Source organism: Chanodichthys erythropterus, chromosome 12, assembly GCF_024489055.1.
Source record: "Chanodichthys erythropterus isolate Z2021 chromosome 12, ASM2448905v1, whole genome shotgun sequence".
In the NCBI taxonomy this organism is placed as follows: Eukaryota; Metazoa; Chordata; class Actinopteri; order Cypriniformes; family Xenocyprididae; genus Chanodichthys; species Chanodichthys erythropterus.
Genome location: NC_090232.1, coordinates 57,041,201 through 57,068,439, shown reverse-complemented (window position 1 = coordinate 57,068,439; position 27,239 = coordinate 57,041,201). Strand labels below are relative to the sequence as shown.

Genomic DNA, 27,239 nt, shown 5'->3' with positions numbered 1-27,239 from the left:
CCAAAAACTTAGGGTTGGAATACTGTGCTCATTGCTGAGCATTTCGCAGACAGGAAGAGGTGGAGCATCTCTGCCACTTCCAGGCAAAGTAAGTGCATAATACAGAACTCGTTTGCTTTGCTCTGGAATCTTTGATACAACACCTCCCGTTGCATCAAGATATAATGACACAGGCTTCCTGAAGTCGCTGGTGGGTCGCCACTTGCCATCTGAATAGGTGCTGTTGCATGGGCAGATAACACATTTTTCGGTAACACTTTATAGTAACTGCACACTATGAAGCATTAGTTAAGCATTAGTTAATAGTTATTTCATCACTTATAAAGCATTAATAGACATTTGTAAGTAGTTTATAAATACAGCTATAATTGCTTTATTCTTGATTTATAAGCATATCTATAATGTGTTTAATAATTGTATTTTCATACTTTATTAATAATCAATGTATCATTTCTAAATTAAGTATTACATTATTTACAAACCAGTTATTTGGGAGTTGTCAGTGGTTCATTTAGGAAGTGTAAGTAAATGATTAATAAACTATTTAAACATTCATTTATACATCTTATTATTTAGACACATAGTAATAGTTACTTAGTGTGTTTTATTAACACACATTCCTACTGCAATTCATGATTAATTCAGGTAATTATAAAACATTTAGAAGTTGTCAGTTAACTATTTTTGTGAGCTCATCTAAAGTGAGGACTATTTATGCTCTGTAAAGCTTTTATAAATGAGATTTAAAGGTTCAGTGATCTTCTGCACTGCTGTTCTCTAATGTTTTAAAGTTAGTACCGTGGAAGTTTTGACACTAGGAATATGTTAATAAAGCATTTATTAACACACTAAGTAACTATTACTATATGTCTAAATAATAAGATGCATAAATGTACATTTAAATATTGTATTAATCATTTAGTCACACTTCCTAAATGATCTTATGAACCACTGACAACTCCTAAATAACTGGTTTGTGAATAATGAAATACATAATTTAGAAATGATAAATTAATCATTAATAAAGTATGAAAATACAATTATTAAACTCATTATAGATATGCTTATAAATCAAGAACAAAGCATTTATAGCTGTATTTATAAATGGCTTACTAATGTCTATTAATGTTTTATAAATGATGAATTGACTATTTACTAATGCTTAACTAATGCTTCATAGCGTGAGTTATTCTAAAGTGTTACCCATTTTTCTTCCATTGGGCAAACAATCTCCTGCACTGGTTCATGTGAGGCAATGGGAATTTTGTGCTGCCTGCTGAAGGTGGGAGGAGCATTTGGGTGTGTTGTACTGTGCACCATGTAAAGGTTAGTGATGCCACAGTTCAAAAGGTCTTTGGAAAATGTCACTTTGAATTTGATCAGGACCTGTCAGAGTTTTTGACAGTCTGCATCATTCTTTATGGCATTTGCATCTTTCTGAATCTGTTGGCCTTTAGACTCAAACCTTGGGGATGGCTCCTTCGTTGTGGTGTCAGCTGTCAGGTTGGCTGTCAGAGGTGCAGTGCTTTCCTGAGTTTCACAGGCAGGCTGGTTAACAACTGTGGGTGCTACAAGGTGTTGGTCCTCCATCAGCTCCATTCTGCGCACCTGTTCTGTGGGTACTGGCCTGATGGAAGTGATCGAGATGATCTTGAAGAATGCTGTGAACCTTGTGTTGTCTGAGCTTCCTTCTGGGACCATTGCAGCTGGTATTAAGTTAATGACTGTTAACCTGAGTTTAAAGTCATAGGGGCCGTGGTTCAATATACATTCTAGATGGTAGGCTTTGGTAATGCTGATGTCTGTGACCATGCATTCGTTGAGCCAACTGTGAACTACATAGGGTGACACTTCTGTTAGGGGTGTGGCATTTAGAGTCCAAGTTCCACGCCTTCAGGTAAAAGTCTGAAGGAGCCCAGCGTGTGGTTTAGGGTTTGACCACATTGTATGTGGAGCCAAACAGCACCCCCTTTTTTGTAAGGTGGTACTACAGTTTCCTGTATGTGGAGCCAAACAGCACCCCCTTTGGTGTGAGGTGGTACTACAGTTTCCTGTATGTTGATTAGGATGCAGATCTCTTGGATGGTCTGGCCTGACAGGAAGTTGGCAGTGTTGACAGGAACAACAGGGGGCTGTACCGTCCTTGCGGCCCACAACAACTCATTTGCACTGTCCATATGAGCTTTAGAGTGCGTCAGAAGGTCTGGAAAGTCCAGGAAGTGATGGGTTAGACGCAGGTCATTCCATTTCAAGTTCAAAACGCAGGTGTCCTTGGCAGTCATCATGGTTGGCAGACAAAAGCAGAATGGGAAGCGTGTGTGCTTGTTGGCAAATAGGAGGTCCTGTGTTCTTTCACTGAGAGCACATAACCGTGTGTGGCTGAAGGCTGGGTTGTCTGCCCACAGTGTGCGAATAATGTCTGTTGTAGCTACATCATTCAGCTGTGAGTCTGTCGTGACCTTGGAGCAGAGGGAGTTACAGTCTATGGTGAGTTGAAGTGCGCCGGGTAGCGAACTTGAACTGTGCTCTGAGACGGGGTTCCCGCAGTTCCGTGACCTCTGTGACCTGACCGTCTGGCTCAGGTGGTCTGGGTGACTGGAAAGGCAGAAGTTCACACACTTGAGCCCAGATTTTCAGCGGTCTGGAGTTAAATAAGGACTCAAAGGAGTCTAACAGGTGTTTGTGGATGAAACAGGGAAACATGTCCATTTGTGCTACGCACACAGGAGGTACCAGGTTCACTCGACCAATGGCGTGGTGCATGGGAGCTATGTGTTCAAGGTGGACCTCATTTTGACTGTGCGGCTGTACATTCAGTTCACATCTTTGTGATTTGAGAGTCTGATTTTGTCTCTTAGCTCCATTTATCAGTTTTTCAAACAGGTTAGGGCAGGTTTCTGGGCAGTGATCAGAGACTGGATAACTGGTTGGATTTTCTATAGTCTTTTTTTCTACAGTTCTCTGCTTGGTCTCTCAGCTGCTGAGTAGACATGCTCCGTGAGCAGGCCAAGCTGATCCTGCCAGCTGATCACTCACTGCAGGGTGCAGCTTTTGGGGAGACAGAGTTTTGAAGATGAAATCTTCCTCCCTTGCTGGATGGTTACGTGCTCCATAGTAGACCCTTTGCATTCGGCTGTAGCAAGTGTATGGGTTTTTCAGTCTGCACCGTTTGAGGTCCATGGCATCAGGGAGCCCTTGATCTGATGCAGGGTCAGAAAGCTTTTGAGTAAAAGCATGTCGCAGTTGCTGGCAGTTGGATTTGACAGCTGCTGACAAAGGTTGTTGGCTGCTGGACGTTTTGGGCAGTGGACTTTTAACCCCCTTTTCACTAGGGATTCCTGACTGGTTAGGGGAAACTCTGTGACGTGTGTTTCCCCTCCCAGGCCACTTTTCAGTTATCTGTAACCAGTGTCAAGTCCATCTTTTAAATAGTCTCTTTGTGGTTTCAGAGCAATGATTTCTTTCCGGGCCGGTTTAAGATGGTTTTCACAGGCCCTGGCTTCAGCGTGTCTTTCTTTCAGCTCAGTCTCTGCTTTGATTAGGAGAGCTTTGCTGTGTTGGAGTTTTCCAGTTAGTTCTTTTCTGGATTTCTTTTCCAGCAGTACTCTACGCTCCACCTCCAGGTGGAGCTCTGCAAAGGCTTTTTGAAGTCTTTGCAGCTCCTCCTGTAGCTCGGGTTTGGATTCATCCAACGCTGGTCCTGGGTCTCGACGAGTTGCTGATCATGGTGATGTTGAGTCTGGGCCTGATTCCTATGGGCATCCTCTGCCTGGAGCTTGAGGTTGTGGGCAATGGCTCGGATGACTTTCGCCCATTCTTTGTAGCTCGGCGTCGGATCGTGGGCCATCAGCCAATTCAGGTTGTCGTCCAGCTGCTCGTTGCTTAGGTGCTGGGGATCCACAGCGATGTTGGGCAGGAACGTGCTGGTCAGGGCGCCCAACCAGGTCTCGAGTCGGTCCCAGTGGGTGCCGGGGCTGGCTGGTCTGAACACGTTGGCTTGCTGTTGGCGAGAGAAAGACAGCACAAACAGAGCCAATGCAAGCACGCGCAGGGCTAACGAATTATGATAATGCATGATTATATAATTCTTGTTTTTGATTCCAGTTAACTGATGCAGACAGTTAGAATAATGTAGGCTAGTCACTTAACTGTCGATAGCCAAGAATGCTCACTTGGGTCAATTTATGTGAGTGACTGCTGGATTTAAATAAAGATTTTGACAGGCGGTAGCTCTAAGAGTCCTTTGATGACTCTTGCTGCTCGGTCGTCTATCTATTATTCAGTTTACCATGATGGCTCTCACAGGCTCTGCCTTTACATGAACTGAAAGAAACAAACACAGTAGAAAAGCAAAACAGAACAGAACAGGATGGATGCAATTAAATGAAATAGAACGGTAAACAAATAGAAAAGAATAAAAATAGAATAGCAATAAAATAAAACAAGAAGGGCTAGAGGGGAGAAGTGAAACTTAAACTTCCTATCACAGCAAAGTTTATGACGGGGCCCGGCGAGGGCACTGTTGCGTCATAAAACATAGAGGGATGGTATGGCTTAGGAGTAAAAGAGTTGGCCCGCACCTGAATGATCGAAGAATATGTAATATTCTGTGGTTTTCAATTAGGTGAAGTGACTGTATGTCATTAATTTAGGTCTGAAGTGAATTGTGAGTGCCTAGGTGAGAACTCAATGATGGGGCAACCTCTCCTAGACGTTCCCACACTCGACTGTGGTGTCCGCGGATGCCCTGCCCCCCTTGCACCACAACACAGCCTATCAAACAGGGACTCTCAGCACAATTGCGTTATCAAGCGAGGTATTAACGCCAACGGCCAGATTGACATGTCAAAATTGAGTCTGACCCCGCAGGCAGTTACTCAAAGGGCAGTTATGAAACAGGAAAATTGCCTTTGCTATCAACCTGGACGCGTTGCCTCCCTGCACCCGACACACCCAACCTGCTGCTTAAATCTTGTTTAAACCAAATTAAAAAAATTAAATAAAAAGGAATAGGGGTCTTAAATGAGCTAGAAGCAGAACAAAAGGCAAAGTAAAACAAAAACAATTCAGATGCACTTGATTCTGTTGTGGCAAAAATCAACTCCGACTCTACTGCATAAGAGACAAACACGTCCAATTGTCTTTAAAGCTTTTGTTTCTTGCAAGAAAGGTCAGACAGGTCATACAGAAACACAAGTAGCTGCAGAGTGTAAGACCAAGAACGAAAGCTTCCCCTCACTTTTATATCTCTAACCTCCAAGGCCGAAGCCTCTGTCCTTTTACCATATTTGGAACATCCCTTAGTGGCTGTAACTTTCCACACATTGTTAGCACAGACATGTTTTAAACATACATCTTGAATTTCCCCATACTATGTTAAACACTACCACTTAAGCAAACATCATATCATGTTCCATAAGCATCATATTTCACAAGAATACAGGTAAAAAGCATATGAAAATTTAAAATTTCCACAACAATTCCCTCTTCTTATCATTCATTGATAACTAATGATTACTTCTACTTCATTTCACATCACAGTGAGGTGAAGAAAGTTAGAAAATGCTTAAGGATTTTTCTGTGGGGATAGACCCTGTGTTTTAGCAAGCTAAATAGGATAGATAAAGAATGGGCTTTACCATGAAGTCAAATACCTCAGTCACATTTTACATTTCTTTGCTTCTACTTCATTTCTGATCTTCATACAAACAACAAATTCAGATACATCACCCAAATCATAGAAATCCCTCATTTTACAGACATATAGCATGCAAATTTAGGTTCTATAACATCTTATCACAACAGATCCATTTTGTAGCCCATGATGTCATTGTCCAGCCTCAGTGGTGATTTGGAATTCCTTGAGCTGATTTCACCTACATGAAAATTTTAGATAGGATACAGATAGAAATAGAAAACATAATAGAAAATAGAAAACATTGCTTTGCAATAGTTCAACATGTCATGTTCACACAATTCTGTTGATGCCACTCGTTGTTTAGCCCCTTCAGTTCCCAAAAATGGGTTCTTCCAACCTAATTTAGAATTTTCAGGCTTATTTTCAGCCATCCATTCGTTAGTTACCATCCCCCTTTTTGATACATTGTTCATCATTAATTGATCATAGTGGTTGGTGACATGTTCCTCTAAACAACATTTGCCATCAACACTAAACTAAAATCCATCTGTAATTCTACAACCAGATTTCCTCCAGTTTTCTCTGTCTCTGAGCATGCTCTGTAAAGAGTTAGAAAAATCAAGGTTATTTTCAGATGACAGATTACACACAATCTCCTGTGTCTGCTCCAGCACTTCCTAAAGAAACAGAAACTTTTTTATTAGTTTGGGCACAACCAGAAATTCAAACCACAGCACCCCAAAGATCGTCTACCACCCCAAACTAATAATGAGCACTTGTATAGATAATCACAATTCTTTCCACCTTGACTTCTCCCTTGTTTTCTGTCATAAAAGCTCCTAACTTCTCACTGTAACTCACATCGTCACTCTTTTCTTGAGACTCCAGTCTGTAGTCTCAACACACTCTCTGACAAACAGGACCACTTTATTCTTATGTTTAGCTCCAATTAGCAGGTACCTCAGCCAATGCTTGGTGTACTTCTGAAGCGCACTCATTTACAATTCTTTCAGTCAGTCTACCCCTCCAGTGAGGGTCAAAACTCATCTGCTTATGCCAAATAGAGGACAGTAGCTCTGAAACCAACACTTCACATTCCATGGTCACAACTTATCCTTCGCCATTCCAGCCTGTTGTTTTGTGTCTGAAGACAGAGCCATCTACAAACAACACGTACTCACAGTTCAAATGGTTTATCTAGCAGGTCAAGTCATGGTGTACAGACTTGATCAAGGATAATCAAACAACAATGATCTTTCTTCTCATCATCCTTCGTTCTATGTAGGTTACTGGGCTCTCTGGATAATCTTGTTTACTGCCAGTGTGTCACTGTTTCTCTGCCGTCAAGTCTACATTTTACATTTAGCATTGTGATCACACATAACTGACAGTGTTTAAATTCAGACCCCAAGTTGAATTTAGACAAGGGATTTTAACTCATGGACGGCAATCTTCAATTTCTCAATTCCAATTTTCCATAACTACTTAAACTTAATCCAGAGAGTAATTCAAATCAATATCATAAATGACAAAAGTGGTCGTAATTACCATTAGTAGACAGAGCTGGATAAAAAATCCACTTAAAGCTCGTCCCATGTTCTGTATCGTCTTTTCATCAGATTCAACCCAAATATCTGCTTCTCCAAATTTCTCGTTTCACTTAACCCATCTGTAACGATAAAACACTCATTCACACTAAACACACATGACTATAAACTGCTTACTTTCAAAGTTGCTTTTGGTGTTAATTCTAAAAGCATATCTTTAAACTTCCCATTTGTTCTGTAGATCTTTACTTAGTTTCTTACATGATCTTTTATTCAGTCTCAAAACATCTCTGTTCATTTTAATTCTTTTTCACAAAAGTCAGCTGGGTTGTTTTGGTTCTAGTCTCATTGCTTTGTTTTGTTTAAACTTTAGCAGACTGATAACAGACAGACAGAGTATCCTTGCCTCTACCCCAGCCGTCTCTCTCTCTCTCTCTCTTCACAAATAATCAATTCAGCAGCCTCTCAAGACTGTAACTTAGACTGAATTTAACATCAAATTAACATACATAACCCTTGGTCAAATGTAAATGTTTTAATCTTTAAAATATGTTATGCCAGTAGCCATTTTTGAGGGTATCTTTAGTTTAAATGCTGAATGCACTTAACTTTCTCTTGAATCTACAAAATCAGTCTTCATCTTTAACACCACCATTGCCTTGGAATTATCCTCTGCCATGTCTAATGACCTGCAGGAGTAAAAACTATGATAGAGACACATTAGTTCAAAATCACACAGCCTCATGAATTCAGGGATTCATCATACTGCTGAATCTAAACTTCTATACAGTTCTTGCCAACCAAACATCATGTCACTAAATTTTACTCTGGTCTCCCCAGAAATTACGGACAATCACCTCATGTTCTCAGTCGGCTCTTGAAAGCTCATTCCCATCAGCTCTATATCAATACTCTTTTTTTCTCAGGGTCTTGTCCCCTGGCATAGGTGCTTGTCACAATGAAAAACAAGCCCTCTCAGGAACGCGGTTTCTGGTGAGTGGTATAGAGGAGCATTTTTGGGTCAGACTGCTGTTCTTCTCACAGGTCATTCCCCCTTCATGATGCTGCTGGCCTCACAGATATCCTGCTCAACTCTCATACCAATCTCACATAAACACCTCCCATCAGGGTAAGTGCCCAGTGGCGGCGGCAACCCCCTGCCTTAGGTTGTCCTCGTCTGGCCAAAGAGGATCTTACCCGTCTTTGAGAAATCACCTCGTGCACACTGGTTACCGCTCTTTCCCATCATTCCAGATCTTTGACAGTTTTCTTCACAAGAATCAGGTGTTTTCTGGAGCTTAGGGAAGTTGCATTCAAGAGCCACCAGAGCCATTGGACTGCCTAATAATAGTGTTAAAACATGGAGACAGGTTAATAACAGCAGTATTTAATCACTAAAATCATTAGACTGTGCATTCTCTCAACAGCAACATATCAGTGCTGAGACTGTTGTCAGTGAATTTAACTCTCACTGTCCATTCAGTGTAGTGTTCTGCCACATCTATAACTGGAGCCTTCGGCCCTGCACATGGTGGTGACAAAGATCAGACAAAAAAAGTTACTGGTCATAGAAGAAATTCATCAAAATAGTCACTTCTGTCCTTCAAGGTCTATATTACTATTTTAAAGACCTCTTTACACCCATTGAGTTTTCCTTTAACACATTTAACAGTTAATTTCCCTCTTCATGGCAATCATTTCTTTTCACATCTCTGTGTCCATGATTTTCAACTGAGACACTGTGCTTCACTATAAATAGCTTGTTATCTCTTATGACACAAGCTCAGATAGCAGCATTTGGCTGACTTTGAGTGAGAGAGAGACTGAGGATTTAAGGACTGGTACTCTGTCTTTTATAACTTTTAAAATCAAACTTTATCTAATGTCTTTTGACTCTGGCCTAGCTTAAGACTTTGCCAGAAATTACATTGATTTCCAAATAAACAACTGTTTATATTTGTCTTTTACTCACACATCATGGAAATTAGAGGTTACAAATTTCCAGTCAGGTTGAGTCTTTGTTACAACTGGCAGTCTCATTTTTCTGCCATTTTACTTTTGACCATCAAAAACCAAACATTTAGACATTAAAGGTCCAAAATCATTTTAGTCATTTTACATTTTGATAGCAAGGCGCTAATCACATAAAAACATACTTGAAACTGTTCAACCTTTTTCCCCCAAAGTTCTTTTAGAATTTTTCATTTTCACTTTCATAAAATTAATTTTCTCCTGCTATATTTCACTTCATCACAGCCACTTATCTCACTATCAAAAAGTTAGTTTGCAGATGCAAAACATATGATCAATATGGTTTCTACTGTTATGCAGAACCACAATATTATTTTAATCATATTTCTACTACTTGGTTGGACTGACAGCCTTATAGCTGCTTTCTCCTTCAACCATTCTTATATAAATTGTAGTTCTCTAGACATCTAATGTCATGCATCCATTTAATGGATGAATAAACAAAACTTTTTTGTAAGTTACGTTCATTAACCTTTTTTCCCTTCTGTCTGCTTCCTCTAGCCTACAATCTCTAGTTTGCTTACATTTCACACACACATTGCTCTCACACAAACACAACATCCCCAAATCGCAGTTCTCTCCAACTCATTCCCTTACGACCTTAAGTCTTATGACCACTCAACGTTCCCTCTTCTGGGAAACCATAATACTTAACTAACTTTCCCTTCATTTTTATTGTTTTATATTTTTCTGTTTTTCTTCAGGTTTTTTCTTTATCCTTCTTTATGCTTCCTCCTCTACCGGTTGCACTAACTGTTTCTGCAGAGCTCTCCGCTCTCTCTTTTCTGCTTCCTGCAACCAGCAGTTCACTGTCTGAGCGCAGTTTACACACACGTTTTCTTTTCCAGCTGCCCGCTTTCACCTGATTTCCTGCCTCTACTTCAGCTTTTATCATTGTGAGCAGAGTTAAACTTAATGTCCCTTCTGCTGGGAAATCGTGATACTTAATTAATTTATCAATGTCCCCTAGACACACACTTTTTTGCAAGCTTGCTCTGCGATTCCCCATTTTGGTTCTCCTTTTCTGACTCCCGTGGATTTCCTTACAGCGCGCACCTAATAATCTGGTGACGTCTCCTCCAGATCCAACTTTTATCCCAAAATTGGACGGGTTGAGCCTCTCTGCTCAGATCACTATATACTCGAGCGCTCAGACTGTCACACTTTCACAAATTTATAAACTACAGCAACCCCGTCTGTAGTTGGGCTCAATCCCAAAATTTGTTTCAGTGTGATCCAGCCTAGATCGCCGATCGCAAACCTTCCACCTTGGAAGGTGCTCTCAATACCCAAACATGGTCAGTTTTAGGAACCTCTTGATCGCACTGCTTCTTTTTGATGTGGTTCAATAAAGATCCCATAATTTCTCCCTGGAAATTTTATACAGCAGCCGACCTCAATTCCCAAAACCCTCCGGACCAAACGTGGTCAGTTTTAGGAACCTCTTGCTCGCACTGCTTCTTTTTTATGATGTTAAAAAAAGATCCCAAAATTTCTCCCTGGAAATTTTCCACAGCAGCCGACCTCAATTCCCAAAACCCTCCGGACCACGACCACAGAGTCAGTCAGAGTCGCCACAATGGTTTGTCCTGTTTCCTAATTATAATTTTCAAATCATAAATTCCCCTTTTTCACTTTTTCTATTCAAAAACCTATTTTACCCACATAAACTCATATTTAAATCACTTAAATCACAATTTTTTTCAATTTTTTCCTGTTTCCTAATCTTCCAAACTTTACCAAATCACACCTTACACTTAATTCCCCATAAAATTTAAATTTATCTCTTACCAGAGAGTCGTGTAGCCACCCGGGTTCGTTTTCTGATTCCAGTGGTGTACCCCTCTGGACCCTGGCGGTCGGCCCCTCATCCCTTAATCTATTCGGGGTAGGGCTGAGACTACTATTAAGTCCAGGATGATCAGTCACCGTCCGCTCTCGGGTCCAAAAGGCACATCCAAGGAATCCCACTTCTGACACCAATTGTTGTGGCAAAAATCAACTCCGACTCTACTGCATAAGAGACAAACACGTCCAATTGTCTTTAACACTCTGAGGTCTGACGGTATCGCCGGCGATACCACCGTGGTTTTTTTCTTATCAGTGTGAAAGAGACTCAAAATACTCCGTCAATGTTGCACATACAATTAAGAGTTATACACCATTTTAATCTGTGGAATATCTTCTTTCATTTGTGTACACTCAGAGTAAAAACAGAATGTTGTGCTTTTTGTAAAATAAAGAAAACTAACATGATGCGTGATTTCTCCTCTCCCTCTGAACGAACTCCAATCTGATAGTTCTCAGAAAATGAACTGTAACTTAGTGAATACTAATGACAAAAAAATTACACTTATGTCTAAAAAAACGTTAAGATGTCAGGTTTTAAATCATGTAAGTCAAATCGAAAACAAACCTTCTTTGTTTATGTAATCTGTATGAAAAGAGAGCCATGTCAGAAGTCCGTGATTCAGCTCATTATCTGCTAATGCGGCCACGCCCACGGAGCCAGCGCTATTCAGACGCTAATTCAGTCAATACATGCATTTATTATCTCAAACGTGTATTTATTGTCTTGAAAAGTGTTTATCTGGATGTAAAAGTCATGGTTAGCGATCTCTAGAAGACATGCAGTTACTTCCTGTTTACTTGTCTTCTACAGATGAAGTTTGGATGAGTTTTTGTTTCTTTAGCGCCCTCCGGCTGCTGTATGTATTGGAAACTCCATTCATGGAATAGCCTCTTCTTCTTTTAGATGAATTTGTGGACTAAAATGCACAGAGCGCCCTCCGACTTCAAGGATGAATTGAAAACACTAGCGCTCATAGTAATGACAATGAATATTAAGTTAATATAACTCCTCTGTATAGAAAATTGACATAAGCATATGAGAATCCAATATTTCTCCAAATGTGCATGCTTTTAAACTAAAAGCCTATATTCAGACTCTTTGCATCACAGAAATACATTATATTTTAAAGTATAATATAAAACCATTACTTTATATTGTAATAATATTTTTCTGTATGTTTCATATATCATAATGAGCTTGAGACATCACAGGTTTTTTTTCACAGCCTACCTGACTGAAATGCCTCATTAATATGCAAGTCATTTCAGCTCATTACTATCCAATTCTTTTGTCTTCTCAGGTGAGAATGGCCCATTTTCAGTGGTGATTCACGCCTCCTCGCATACTGTGTTTCTTGGCAAAAAGTGTCTTACAAAAACTAAATCAATATATTGTTTTATATGAAGGAGTAGGCAGCATAATTTTTACATAATTTTGAAGCAAAAACTCTAGTCTACAACCTCCAATACCCTAAAGTCTTATGAACACAGATTTATTATACTTTTTTTGGCCTTATTTCAGTGACTTAAGTTTTTTGTTTTTTCAACAACCACGCATAAATGTTATTCCTTCAAAAACACAAACATGTACATACATGTTCCTCACATATTATTGTAGCCTAGTTTGTGCTGAATACAGTGTAATGACACTTTTTCCATTAATATGTTTATGAACAACTGAAAAAAGCACAAATGTCAGGGCATGTCAAAAGTTCTCCAGGCCCCAAATCAGCCTCAGACTCCAGAGGGTTAAAGCTTTTATTTCTTGCAAGAAAGGTCAGACAGGTCATACAGAAACACAAGTAGCTGCAGAGTGTAAGACCAAGAACGAAAGCTTCCCCTCACTTTTATATTTCTAACCTCCAAGGCCGAAGCCTCTGTCCTTTTACCATATTTGGAACATCCCTTAGTGGCTGTAACTTTCCACACATTGTTAGCACAGACATGTTTTAAACATACATCTTGAATTTCCCCATACTATGTTAAACACTACCACTTAAGCAAACATCATATCATGTTCCATAAGCATCATATTTCACAAGAATACAGGTAAAAAGCATATGAAAATTTAAAATTTCCACAACAATTCCCTCTTCTTATCATTCATTGATAACTAATGATTACTTCTACTTCATTTCACATCACAGTGAGGTGAAGAAAGTTAGAAAATGCTTAAGGATTTTTCTGTGGGGATAGACCCTGTGTTTTAGCAAGCTAAATAGGATAGATAAAGAATGGGCTTTACCATGAAGTCAAATACCTCAGTCACATTTTACATTTCTTTGCTTCTACTTCATTTCTGATCTTCATACAAACAACAAATTCAGATACATCACCCAAATCATAGAAATCCCTCATTTTACAGACATATAGCATGCAAATTTAGGTTCTATAACATCTTATCACAACAGATCCATTTTGTAGCCCATGATGTCATTGTCCAGCCTCAGTGGTGATTTGGAATTCCTTGAGCTGATTTCACCTACATGAAAATTTTAGATAGGATACAGATAGAAATAGAAAACATAATAGAAAATAGAAAACATTGCTTTGCAATAGTTCAACATGTCATGTTCACACAATTCTGTTAATGCCACTCGTTGTTTAGCCCCTTCAGTTCCCAAAAATGGGTTCTTCCAACCTAATTTAGAATTTTCAGGCTTATTTTCAGCCATCCATTCGTTAGTTACCATCCCCCTTTTTGATACATTGTTCATCATTAATTGATCATAGTGGTTGGTGACATGTTCCTCTAAACAACATTTGCCATCAACACTAAACTAAAATCCATCTGTAATTCTACAACCAGATTTCCTCCAGTTTTCTCTGTCTCTGAGCATGCTCTGTAAAGAGTTAGAAAAATCAAGGTTATTTTCAGATGACAGATTACACACAATCTCCTGTGTCTGCTCCAGCACTTCCTAAAGAAACAGAAACTTTTTTATTAGTTTGGGCACAACCAGAAATTCAAACCACAGCACCCCAAAGATCGTCTACCACCCCAAACTAATAATGAGCACTTGTATAGATAATCACAATTCTTTCCACCTTGACTTCTCCCTTGTTTTCTGTCATAAAAGCTCCTAACTTCTCACTGTAACTCACATCGTCACTCTTTTCTTGAGACTCCAGTCTGTAGTCTCAACACACTCTCTGACAAACAGGACCACTTTATTCTTATGTTTAGCTCCAATTAGCAGGTACCTCAGCCAATGCTTGGTGTACTTCTGAAGCGCACTCATTTACAATTTTTCAGTCAGTCTACCCCCTCCAGTGAGGGTCAAAACTCATCTGCTTATGCCAAATAGAGGACAGTAGCTCTGAAACCAACACTTCACATTCCATGGTCACAACTTATCCTTCGCCATTCCAGCCTGTTGTTTTGTGTCTGAAGACAGAGCCATCTACAAACAACACGTACTCACAGTTCAAATGGTTTATCTAGCAGGTCAAGTCATGGTGTACAGACTTGATCAAGGATAATCAAACAACAATGATCTTTCTTCTCATCATCCTTCGTTCTATGTAGGTTACTGGGCTCTCTGGATAATCTTGTTTACTGCCAGTGTGTCACTGTTTCTCTGCCGTCAAGTCTACATTTTACATTTAGCATTGTGATCACACATAACTGACAGTGTTTAAATTCAGACCCCAAGTTGAATTTAGACAAGGGATTTTAACTCATGGACGGCAATCTTCAATTTCTCAATTCCAATTTTCCATAACTACTTAAACTTAATCCAGAGAGTAATTCAAATCAATATCATAAATGACAAAAGTGGTCGTAATTACCATTAGTAGACAGAGCTGGATAAAAAATCCACTTAAAGCTCGTCCCATGTTCTGTATCGTCTTTTCATCAGATTCAACCCAAATATCTGCTTCTCCAAATTTCTCGTTTCACTTAACCCATCTGTAACGATAAAACACTCATTCACACTAAACACACATGACTATAAACTGCTTACTTTCAAAGTTGCTTTTGGTGTTAATTCTAAAAGCATATCTTTAAACTTCCCATTTGTTCTGTAGATCTTTACTTAGTTTCTTACATGATCTTTTATTCAGTCTCAAAACATCTCTGTTCATTTTAATTCTTTTTCACAAAAGTCAGCTGGGTTGTTTTGGTTCTAGTCTCATTGCTTTGTTTTGTTTAAACTTTAGCAGACTGATAACAGACAGACAGAGTATCCTTGCCTCTACCCCAGCCGTCTCTCTCTCTCTCTCTCTTCACAAATAATCAATTCAGCAGCCTCTCAAGACTGTAACTTAGACTGAATTTAACATCAAATTAACATACATAACCCTTGGTCAAATGTAAATGTTTTAATCTTTAAAATATGTTATGCCAGTAGCCATTTTTGAGGGTATCTTTAGTTTAAATGCTGAATGCACTTAACTTTCTCTTGAATCTACAAAATCAGTCTTCATCTTTAACACCACCATTGCCTTGGAATTATCCTCTGCCATGTCTAATGACCTGCAGGAGTAAAAACTATGATAGAGACACATTAGTTCAAAATCACACAGCCTCATGAATTCAGGGATTCATCATACTGCTGAATCTAAACTTCTATACAGTTCTTGCCAACCAAACATCATGTCACTAAATTTTACTCTGGTCTCCCCAGAAATTACGGACAATCACCTCATGTTCTCAGTCGGCTCTTGAAAGCTCATTCCCATCAGCTCTATATCAATACTCTTTTTTTCTCAGGGTCTTGTCCCCTGGCATAGGTGCTTGTCACAATGAAAAACAAGCCCTCTCAGGAACGCGGTTTCTGGTGAGTGGTATAGAGGAGCATTTTTGGGTCAGACTGCTGTTCTTCTCACAGGTCATTCCCCCTTCATGATGCTGCTGGCCTCACAGATATCCTGCTCAACTCTCATACCAATCTCACATAAACACCTCCCATCAGGGTAAGTGCCCAGTGGCGGCGGCAACCCCCTGCCTTAGGTTGTCCTCGTCTGGCCAAAGAGGATCTTACCCGTCTTTGAGAAATCACCTCGTGCACACTGGTTACCGCTCTTTCCCATCATTCCAGATCTTTGACAGTTTTCTTCACAAGAATCAGGTGTTTTCTGGAGCTTAGGGAAGTTGCATTCAAGAGCCACCAGAGCCATTGGACTGCCTAATAATAGTGTTAAAACATGGAGACAGGTTAATAACAGCAGTATTTAATCACTAAAATCATTAGACTGTGCATTCTCTCAACAGCAACATATCAGTGCTGAGACTGTTGTCAGTGAATTTAACTCTCACTGTCCATTCAGTGTAGTGTTCTGCCACATCTATAACTGGAGCCTTCGGCCCTGCACATGGTGGTGACAAAGATCAGACAAAAAAAGTTACTGGTCATAGAAGAAATTCATCAAAATAGTCACTTCTGTCCTTCAAGGTCTATATTACTATTTTAAAGACCTCTTTACACCCATTGAGTTTTCCTTTAACACATTTAACAGTTAATTTCCCTCTTCATGGCAATCATTTCTTTTCACATCTCTGTGTCCATGATTTTCAACTGAGACACTGTGCTTCACTATAAATAGCTTGTTATCTCTTATGACACAAGCTCAGATAGCAGCATTTAGCTGACTTTGAGTGAGAGAGAGACTGAGGATTTAAGGACTGGTACTCTGTCTTTTATAACTTTTAAAATCAAACTTTATCTAATGTCTTTTGACTCTGGCCTAGCTTAAGACTTTGCCAGAAATTACATTGATTTCCAAATAAACAACTGTTTATATTTGTCTTTTACTCACACATCATGGAAATTAGAGGTTACAAATTTCCAGTCAGGTTGAGTCTTTGTTACAACTGGCAGTCTCATTTTTCTGCCATTTTACTTTTGACCATCAAAAACCAAACATTTAGACATTAAAGGTCCAAAATCATTTTAGTCATTTTACATTTTGATAGCAAGGCGCTAATCACATAAAAACATACTTGAAACTGTTCAACCTTTTTCCCCCAAAGTTCTTTTAGAATTTTTCATTTTCACTTTCATAAAATTAATTTTCTCCTGCTATATTTCACTTCATCACAGCCACTTATCTCACTATCAAAAAGTTAGTTTGCAGATGCAAAACATATGATCAATATGGTTTCTACTGTTATGCAGAACCACAATATTATTTTAATCATATTTCTACTACTTGGTTGGACTGACAGCCTTATAGCTGCTTTCTCCTTCAACCATTCTTATATAAATTGTAGTTCTCTAGACATCTAATGTCATGCATCCATTTAATGGATGAATAAACAAAACTTTTTTGTAAGTTACGTTCATTAACCTTTTTTCCCTTCTGTCTGCTTCCTCTAGCCTACAATCTCTAGTTTGCTTACATTTCACACACACATTGCTCTCACACAAACACAACATCCCCAAATCGCAGTTCTCTCCAACTCATTCCCTTACGACCTTAAGTCTTATGACCACTCAACGTTCCCTCTTCTGGGAAACCATAATACTTAACTAACTTTCCCTTCATTTTTATTGTTTTATATTTTTCTGTTTTTCTTCAGGTTTTTTCTTTATCCTTCTTTATGCTTCCTCCTCTACCGGTTGCACTAACTGTTTCTGCAGAGCTCTCCGCTCTCTCTTTTCTGCTTCCTGCAACCAGCAGTTCACTGTCTGAGCGCAGTTTACACACACGTTTTCTTTTCCAGCTGCCCGCTTTCACCTGATTTCCTGCCTCTACTTCAGCTTTTATCATTGTGAGCAGAGTTAAACTTAATGTCCCTTCTGCTGGGAAATCGTGATACTTAATTAATTTATCAATGTCCCCTAGACACACACTTTTTTGCAAGCTTGCTCTGCGATTCCCCATTTTGGTTCTCCTTTTCTGACTCCCGTGGATTTCCTTACAGCGCGCACCTAATAATCTGGTGACGTCTCCTCCAGATCCAACTTTTATCCCAAAATTGGACGGGTTGAGCCTCTCTGCTCAGATCACTATATACTCGAGCGCTCAGACTGTCACACTTTCACAAATTTATAAACTACAGCAACCCCGTCTGTAGTTGGGCTCAATCCCAAAATTTGTTTCAGTGTGATCCAGCCTAGATCGCCGATCGCAAACCTTCCACCTTGGAAGGTGCTCTCAATACCCAAACATGGTCAGTTTTAGGAACCTCTTGATCGCACTGCTTCTTTTTTATGATGTTAAAAAAGATCCCAAAATTTCTCCCTGGAAATTTTATACAGCAGCCGACCTCAATTCCCAAAACCCTCCGGACCAAACGTGGTCAGTTTTAGGAACCTCTTGCTCGCACTGCTTCTTTTTTATGATGTTAAAAAAAGATCCCAAAATTTCTCCCTGGAAATTTTCCACAGCAGCCGACCTCAATTCCCAAAACCCTCCGGACCACGACCACAGAGTCAGTCAGAGTCGCCACAATGGTTTGTCCTGTTTCCTAATTATAATTTTCAAATCATAAATTCCCCTTTTTCACTTTTTCTATTCAAAAACCTATTTTACCCACATAAACTCATATTTAAATCACTTAAATCACAATTTTTTTCAATTTTTTCCTGTTTCCTAATCTTCCAAACTTTACCAAATCACACCTTACACTTAATTCCCCATAAAATTTAAATTTATCTCTTACCAGAGAGTCGTGTAGCCACCCGGGTTCGTTTTCTGATTCCAGTGGTGTACCCCTCTGGACCCTGGCGGTCGGCCCCTCATCCCTTAATCTATTCGGGGTAGGGCTGAGACTACTATTAAGTCCAGGATGATCAGTCACCGTCCGCTCTCGGGTCCAAAAGGCACATCCAAGGAATCCCACTTCTGACACCAATTGTTGTGGCAAAAATCAACTCCGACTCTACTGCATAAGAGACAAACACGTCCAATTGTCTTTAACACTCTGAGGTCTGACGGTATCGCCGGCGATACCACCGTGGTTTTTTTCTTATCAGTGTGAAAGAGACTCAAAATACTCCGTCAATGTTGCACATACAATTAAGAGTTATACACCATTTTAATCTGTGGAATATCTTCTTTCATTTGTGTACACTCAGAGTAAAAACAGAATGTTGTGCTTTTTGTAAAATAAAGAAAACTAACATGATGCGTGATTTCTCCTCTCCCTCTGAACGAACTCCAATCTGATAGTTCTCAGAAAATGAACTGTAACTTAGTGAATACTAATGACAAAAAAATTACACTTATGTCTAAAAAAACGTTAAGATGTCAGGTTTTAAATCATGTAAGTCAAATCGAAAACAAACCTTCTTTGTTTATGTAATCTGTATGAAAAGAGAGCCATGTCAGAAGTCCGTGATTCAGCTCATTATCTGCTAATGCGGCCACGCCCACGGAGCCAGCGCTATTCAGACGCTAATTCAGTCAATACATGCATTTATTATCTCAAACGTGTATTTATTGTCTTGAAAAGTGTTTATCTGGATGTAAAAGTCATGGTTAGCGATCTCTAGAAGACATGCAGTTACTTCCTGTTTACTTGTCTTCTACAGATGAAGTTTGGATGAGTTTTTGTTTCTTTAGCGCCCTCCGGCTGCTGTATGTATTGGAAACTCCATTCATGGAATAGCCTCTTCTTCTTTTAGATGAATTTGTGGACTAAAATGCACAGAGCGCCCTCCGACTTCAAGGATGAATTGAAAACACTAGCGCTCATAGTAATGACAATGAATATTAAGTTAATATAACTCCTCTGTATAGAAAATTGACATAAGCATATGAGAATCCAATATTTCTCCAAATGTGCATGCTTTTAAACTAAAAGCCTATATTCAGACTCTTTGCATCACAGAAATACATTATATTTTAAAGTATAATATAAAACCATTACTTTATATTGTAATAATATTTTTCTGTATGTTTCATATATCATAATGAGCTTGAGACATCACAGGTTTTTTTTCACAGCCTACCTGACTGAAATGCCTCATTAATATGCAAGTCATTTCAGCTCATTACTATCCAATTCTTTTGTCTTCTCAGGTGAGAATGGCCCATTTTCAGTGGTGATTCACGCCTCCTCGCATACTGTGTTTCTTGGCAAAAAGTGTCTTACAAAAACTAAATCAATATATTGTTTTATATGAAGGAGTAGGCAGCATAATTTTTACATAATTTTGAAGCAAAAACTCTAGTCTACAACCTCCAATACCCTAAAGTCTTATGAACACAGATTTATTATACTTTTTTTGGCCTTATTTCAGTGACTTAAGTTTTTTGTTTTTTCAACAACCACGCATAAATGTTATTCCTTCAAAAACACAAACATGTACATACATGTTCCTCACATATTATTGTAGCCTAGTTTGTGCTGAATACAGTGTAATGACACTTTTTCCATTAATATGTTTATGAACAACTGAAAAAAGCACAAATGTCAGGGCATGTCAAAAGTTCTCCAGGCCCCAAATCAGCCTCAGACTCCAGAGGGTTAAAGCTTTTATTTCTTGCAAGAAAGGTCAGACAGGTCATACAGAAACACAAGTAGCTGCAGAGTGTAAGACCAAGAACGAAAGCTTCCCCTCACTTTTATATTTCTAACCTCCAAGGCCGAAGCCTCTGTCCTTTTACCATATTTGGAACATCCCTTAGTGGCTGTAACTTTCCACACATTGTTAGCACAGACATGTTTTAAACATACATCTTGAATTTCCCCATACTATGTTAAACACTACCACTTAAGCAAACATCATATCATGTTCCATAAGCATCATATTTCACAAGAATACAGGTAAAAAGCATATGAAAATTTAAAATTTCCACAACAATTCCCTCTTCTTATCATTCATTGATAACTAATGATTACTTCTACTTCATTTCACATCACAGTGAGGTGAAGAAAGTTAGAAAATGCTTAAGGATTTTTCTGTGGGGATAGACCCTGTGTTTTAGCAAGCTAAATAGGATAGATAAAGAATGGGCTTTACCATGAAGTCAAATACCTCAGTCACATTTTACATTTCTTTGCTTCTACTTCATTTCTGATCTTCATACAAACAACAAATTCAGATACATCACCCAAATCATAGAAATCCCTCATTTTACAGACATATAGCATGCAAATTTAGGTTCTATAACATCTTATCACAACAGATCCATTTTGTAGCCCATGATGTCATTGTCCAGCCTCAGTGGTGATTTGGAATTCCTTGAGCTGATTTCACCTACATGAAAATTTTAGATAGGATACAGATAGAAATAGAAAACATAATAGAAAATAGAAAACATTGCTTTGCAATAGTTCAACATGTCATGTTCACACAATTCTGTTAATGCCACTCGTTGTTTAGCCCCTTCAGTTCCCAAAAATGGGTTCTTCCAACCTAATTTAGAATTTTCAGGCTTATTTTCAGCCATCCATTCATTAGTTACCATCCCCCTTTTTGATACATTGTTCATCATTAATTGATCATAGTGGTTGGTGACATGTTCCTCTAAACAACATTTGCCATCAACACTAAACTAAAATCCATCTGTAATTCTACAACCAGATTTCCTCCAGTTTTCTCTGTCTCTGAGCATGCTCTGTAAAGAGTTAGAAAAATCAAGGTTATTTTCAGATGACAGATTACACACAATCTCCTGTGTCTGCTCCAGCACTTCCTAAAGAAACAGAAACTTTTTTATTAGTTTGGGCACAACCAGAAATTCAAACCACAGCACCCCAAAGATCGTCTACCACCCCAAACTAATAATGAGCACTTGTATAGATAATCACAATTCTTTCCACCTTGACTTCTCCCTTGTTTTCTGTCATAAAAGCTCCTAACTTCTCACTGTAACTCACATCGTCACTCTTTTCTTGAGACTCCAGTCTGTAGTCTCAACACACTCTCTGACAAACAGGACCACTTTATTCTTATGTTTAGCTCCAATTAGCAGGTACCTCAGCCAATGCTTGGTGTACTTCTGAAGCGCACTCATTTACAATTCTTTCAGTCAGTCTACCCCCTCCAGTGAGGGTCAAAACTCATCTGCTTATGCCAAATAGAGGACAGTAGCTCTGAAACCAACACTTCACATTCCATGGTCACAACTTATCCTTCGCCATTCCAGCCTGTTGTTTTGTGTCTGAAGACAGAGCCATCTACAAACAACACGTACTCACAGTTCAAATGGTTTATCTAGCAGGTCAAGTCATGGTGTACAGACTTGATCAAGGATAATCAAACAACAATGATCTTTCTTCTCATCATCCTTCGTTCTATGTAGGTTACTGGGCTCTCTGGATAATCTTGTTTACTGCCAGTGTGTCACTGTTTCTCTGCCGTCAAGTCTACATTTTACATTTAGCATTGTGATCACACATAACTGACAGTGTTTAAATTCAGACCCCAAGTTGAATTTAGACAAGGGATTTTAACTCATGGACGGCAATCTTCAATTTCTCAATTCCAATTTTCCATAACTACTTAAACTTAATCCAGAGAGTAATTCAAATCAATATCATAAATGACAAAAGTGGTCGTAATTACCATTAGTAGACAGAGCTGGATAAAAAATCCACTTAAAGCTCGTCCCATGTTCTGTATCGTCTTTTCATCAGATTCAACCCAAATATCTGCTTCTCCAAATTTCTCGTTTCACTTAACCCATCTGTAACGATAAAACACTCATTCACACTAAACACACATGACTATAAACTGCTTACTTTCAAAGTTGCTTTTGGTGTTAATTCTAAAAGCATATCTTTAAACTTCCCATTTGTTCTGTAGATCTTTACTTAGTTTCTTACATGATCTTTTATTCAGTCTCAAAACATCTCTGTTCATTTTAATTCTTTTTCACAAAAGTCAGCTGGGTTGTTTTGGTTCTAGTCTCATTGCTTTGTTTTGTTTAAACTTTAGCAGACTGATAACAGACAGACAGAGTATCCTTGCCTCTACCCCAGCCGTCTCTCTCTCTCTCTCTCTTCACAAATAATCAATTCAGCAGCCTCTCAAGACTGTAACTTAGACTGAATTTAACATCAAATTAACATACATAACCCTTGGTCAAATGTAAATGTTTTAATCTTTAAAATATGTTATGCCAGTAGCCATTTTTGAGGGTATCTTTAGTTTAAATGCTGAATGCACTTAACTTTCTCTTGAATCTACAAAATCAGTCTTCATCTTTAACACCACCATTGCCTTGGAATTATCCTCTGCCATGTCTAATGACCTGCAGGAGTAAAAACTATGATAGAGACACATTAGTTCAAAATCACACAGCCTCATGAATTCAGGGATTCATCATACTGCTGAATCTAAACTTCTATACAGTTCTTGCCAACCAAACATCATGTCACTAAATTTTACTCTGGTCTCCCCAGAAATTACGGACAATCACCTCATGTTCTCAGTCGGCTCTTGAAAGCTCATTCCCATCAGCTCTATATCAATACTCTTTTTTTCTCAGGGTCTTGTCCCCTGGCATAGGTGCTTGTCACAATGAAAAACAAGCCCTCTCAGGAACGCGGTTTCTGGTGAGTGGTATAGAGGAGCATTTTTGGGTCAGACTGCTGTTCTTCTCACAGGTCATTCCCCCTTCATGATGCTGCTGGCCTCACAGATATCCTGCTCAACTCTCATACCAATCTCACATAAACACCTCCCATCAGGGTAAGTGCCCAGTGGCGGCGGCAACCCCCTGCCTTAGGTTGTCCTCGTCTGGCCAAAGAGGATCTTACCCGTCTTTGAGAAATCACCTCGTGCACACTGGTTACCGCTCTTTCCCATCATTCCAGATCTTTGACAGTTTTCTTCACAAGAATCAGGTGTTTTCTGGAGCTTAGGGAAGTTGCATTCAAGAGCCACCAGAGCCATTGGACTGCCTAATAATAGTGTTAAAACATGGAGACAGGTTAATAACAGCAGTATTTAATCACTAAAATCATTAGACTGTGCATTCTCTCAACAGCAACATATCAGTGCTGAGACTGTTGTCAGTGAATTTAACTCTCACTGTCCATTCAGTGTAGTGTTCTGCCACATCTATAACTGGAGCCTTCGGCCCTGCACATGGTGGTGACAAAGATCAGACAAAAAAAGTTACTGGTCATAGAAGAAATTCATCAAAATAGTCACTTCTGTCCTTCAAGGTCTATATTACTATTTTAAAGACCTCTTTACACCCATTGAGTTTTCCTTTAACACATTTAACAGTTAATTTCCCTCTTCATGGCAATCATTTCTTTTCACATCTCTGTGTCCATGATTTTCAACTGAGACACTGTGCTTCACTATAAATAGCTTGTTATCTCTTATGACACAAGCTCAGATAGCAGCATTTGGCTGACTTTGAGTGAGAGAGAGACTGAGGATTTAAGGACTGGTACTCTGTCTTTTATAACTTTTAAAATCAAACTTTATCTAATGTCTTTTGACTCTGGCCTAGCTTAAGACTTTGCCAGAAATTACATTGATTTCCAAATAAACAACTGTTTATATTTGTCTTTTACTCACACATCATGGAAATTAGAGGTTACAAATTTCCAGTCAGGTTGAGTCTTTGTTACAACTGGCAGTCTCATTTTTCTGCCATTTTACTTTTGACCATCAAAAACCAAACATTTAGACATTAAAGGTCCAAAATCATTTTAGTCATTTTACATTTTGATAGCAAGGCGCTAATCACATAAAAACATACTTGAAACTGTTCAACCTTTTTCCCCCAAAGTTCTTTTAGAATTTTTCATTTTCACTTTCATAAAATTAATTTTCTCCTGCTATATTTCACTTCATCACAGCCACTTATCTCACTATCAAAAAGTTAGTTTGCAGATGCAAAACATATGATCAATATGGTTTCTACTGTTATGCAGAACCACAATATTATTTTAATCATATTTCTACTACTTGGTTGGACTGACAGCCTTATAGCTGCTTTCTCCTTCAACCATTCTTATATAAATTGTAGTTCTCTAGACATCTAATGTCATGCATCCATTTAATGGATGAATAAACAAAACTTTTTTGTAAGTTACGTTCATTAACCTTTTTTCCCTTCTGTCTGCTTCCTCTAGCCTACAATCTCTAGTTTGCTTACATTTCACACACACATTGCTCTCACACAAACACAACATCCCCAAATCGCAGTTCTCTCCAACTCATTCCCTTACGACCTTAAGTCTTATGACCACTCAACGTTCCCTCTTCTGGGAAACCATAATACTTAACTAACTTTCCCTTCATTTTTATTGTTTTATATTTTTCTGTTTTTCTTCAGGTTTTTTCTTTATCCTTCTTTATGCTTCCTCCTCTACCGGTTGCACTAACTGTTTCTGCAGAGCTCTCCGCTCTCTCTTTTCTGCTTCCTGCAACCAGCAGTTCACTGTCTGAGCGCAGTTTACACACACGTTTTCTTTTCCAGCTGCCCGCTTTCACCTGATTTCCTGCCTCTACTTCAGCTTTTATCATTGTGAGCAGAGTTAAACTTAATGTCCCTTCTGCTGGGAAATCGTGATACTTAATTAATTTATCAATGTCCCCTAGACACACACTTTTTTGCAAGCTTGCTCTGCGATTCCCCATTTTGGTTCTCCTTTTCTGACTCCCGTGGATTTCCTTACAGCGCGCACCTAATAATCTGGTGACGTCTCCTCCAGATCCAACTTTTATCCCAAAATTGGACGGGTTGAGCCTCTCTGCTCAGATCACTATATACTCGAGCGCTCAGACTGTCACACTTTCACAAATTTATAAACTACAGCAACCCCGTCTGTAGTTGGGCTCAATCCCAAAATTTGTTTCAGTGTGATCCAGCCTAGATCGCCGATCGCAAACCTTCCACCTTGGAAGGTGCTCTCAATACCCAAACATGGTCAGTTTTAGGAACCTCTTGATCGCACTGCTTCTTTTTTATGATGTTAAAAAAAGATCCCAAAATTTCTCCCTGGAAATTTTATACAGCAGCCGACCTCAATTCCCAAAACCCTCCGGACCAAACGTGGTCAGTTTTAGGAACCTCTTGCTCGCACTGCTTCTTTTTTATGATGTTAAAAAAAGATCCCAAAATTTCTCCCTGGAAATTTTCCACAGCAGCCGACCTCAATTCCCAAAACCCTCCGGACCACGACCACAGAGTCAGTCAGAGTCGCCACAATGGTTTGTCCTGTTTCCTAATTATAATTTTCAAATCATAAATTCCCCTTTTTCACTTTTTCTATTCAAAAACCTATTTTACCCACATAAACTCATATTTAAATCACTTAAATCACAATTTTTTTCAATTTTTTCCTGTTTCCTAATCTTCCAAACTTTACCAAATCACACCTTACACTTAATTCCCCATAAAATTTAAATTTATCTCTTACCAGAGAGTCGTGTAGCCACCCGGGTTCGTTTTCTGATTCCAGTGGTGTACCCCTCTGGACCCTGGCGGTCGGCCCCTCATCCCTTAATCTATTCGGGGTAGGGCTGAGACTACTATTAAGTCCAGGATGATCAGTCACCGTCTGCTCTCGGGTCCAAAAGGCACATCCAAGGAATCCCACTTCTGACACCAATTGTTGTGGCAAAAATCAACTCCGACTCTACTGCATAAGAGACAAACACGTCCAATTGTCTTTAACACTCTGAGGTCTGACGGTATCGCCGGCGATACCACCGTGGTTTTTTTCTTATCAGTGTGAAAGAGACTCAAAATACTCCGTCAATGTTGCACATACAATTAAGAGTTATACACCATTTTAATCTGTGGAATATCTTCTTTCATTTGTGTACACTCAGAGTAAAAACAGAATGTTGTGCTTTTTGTAAAATAAAGAAAACTAACATGATGCGTGATTTCTCCTCTCCCTCTGAACGAACTCCAATCTGATAGTTCTCAGAAAATGAACTGTAACTTAGTGAATACTAATGACAAAAAAATTACACGTTAAGATGTCAGGTTTTAAATCATGTAAGTCAAATCGAAAACAAACCTTCTTTGTTTATGTAATCTGTATGAAAAGAGAGCCATGTCAGAAGTCCGTGATTCAGCTCATTATCTGCTAATGCGGCCACGCCCACGGAGCCAGCGCTATTCAGACGCTAATTCAGTCAATACATGCATTTATTATCTCAAACGTGTATTTATTGTCTTGAAAAGTGTTTATCTGGATGTAAAAGTCATGGTTAGCGATCTCTAGAAGACATGCAGTTACTTCCTGTTTACTTGTCTTCTACAGATGAAGTTTGGATGAGTTTTTGTTTCTTTAG

General features: G+C 39.0%; 1 protein-coding gene across 8 annotated transcripts in view; it reads left to right on the top strand.

The window, feature by feature from the left end:
- The window catches only part of chst10 (carbohydrate sulfotransferase 10), a 155,879-nt gene that overhangs the window by 54,809 nt on the left and 73,831 nt on the right, over positions 1-27,239 (top strand). The gene's annotated exons all lie outside the window — the stretch shown is intronic.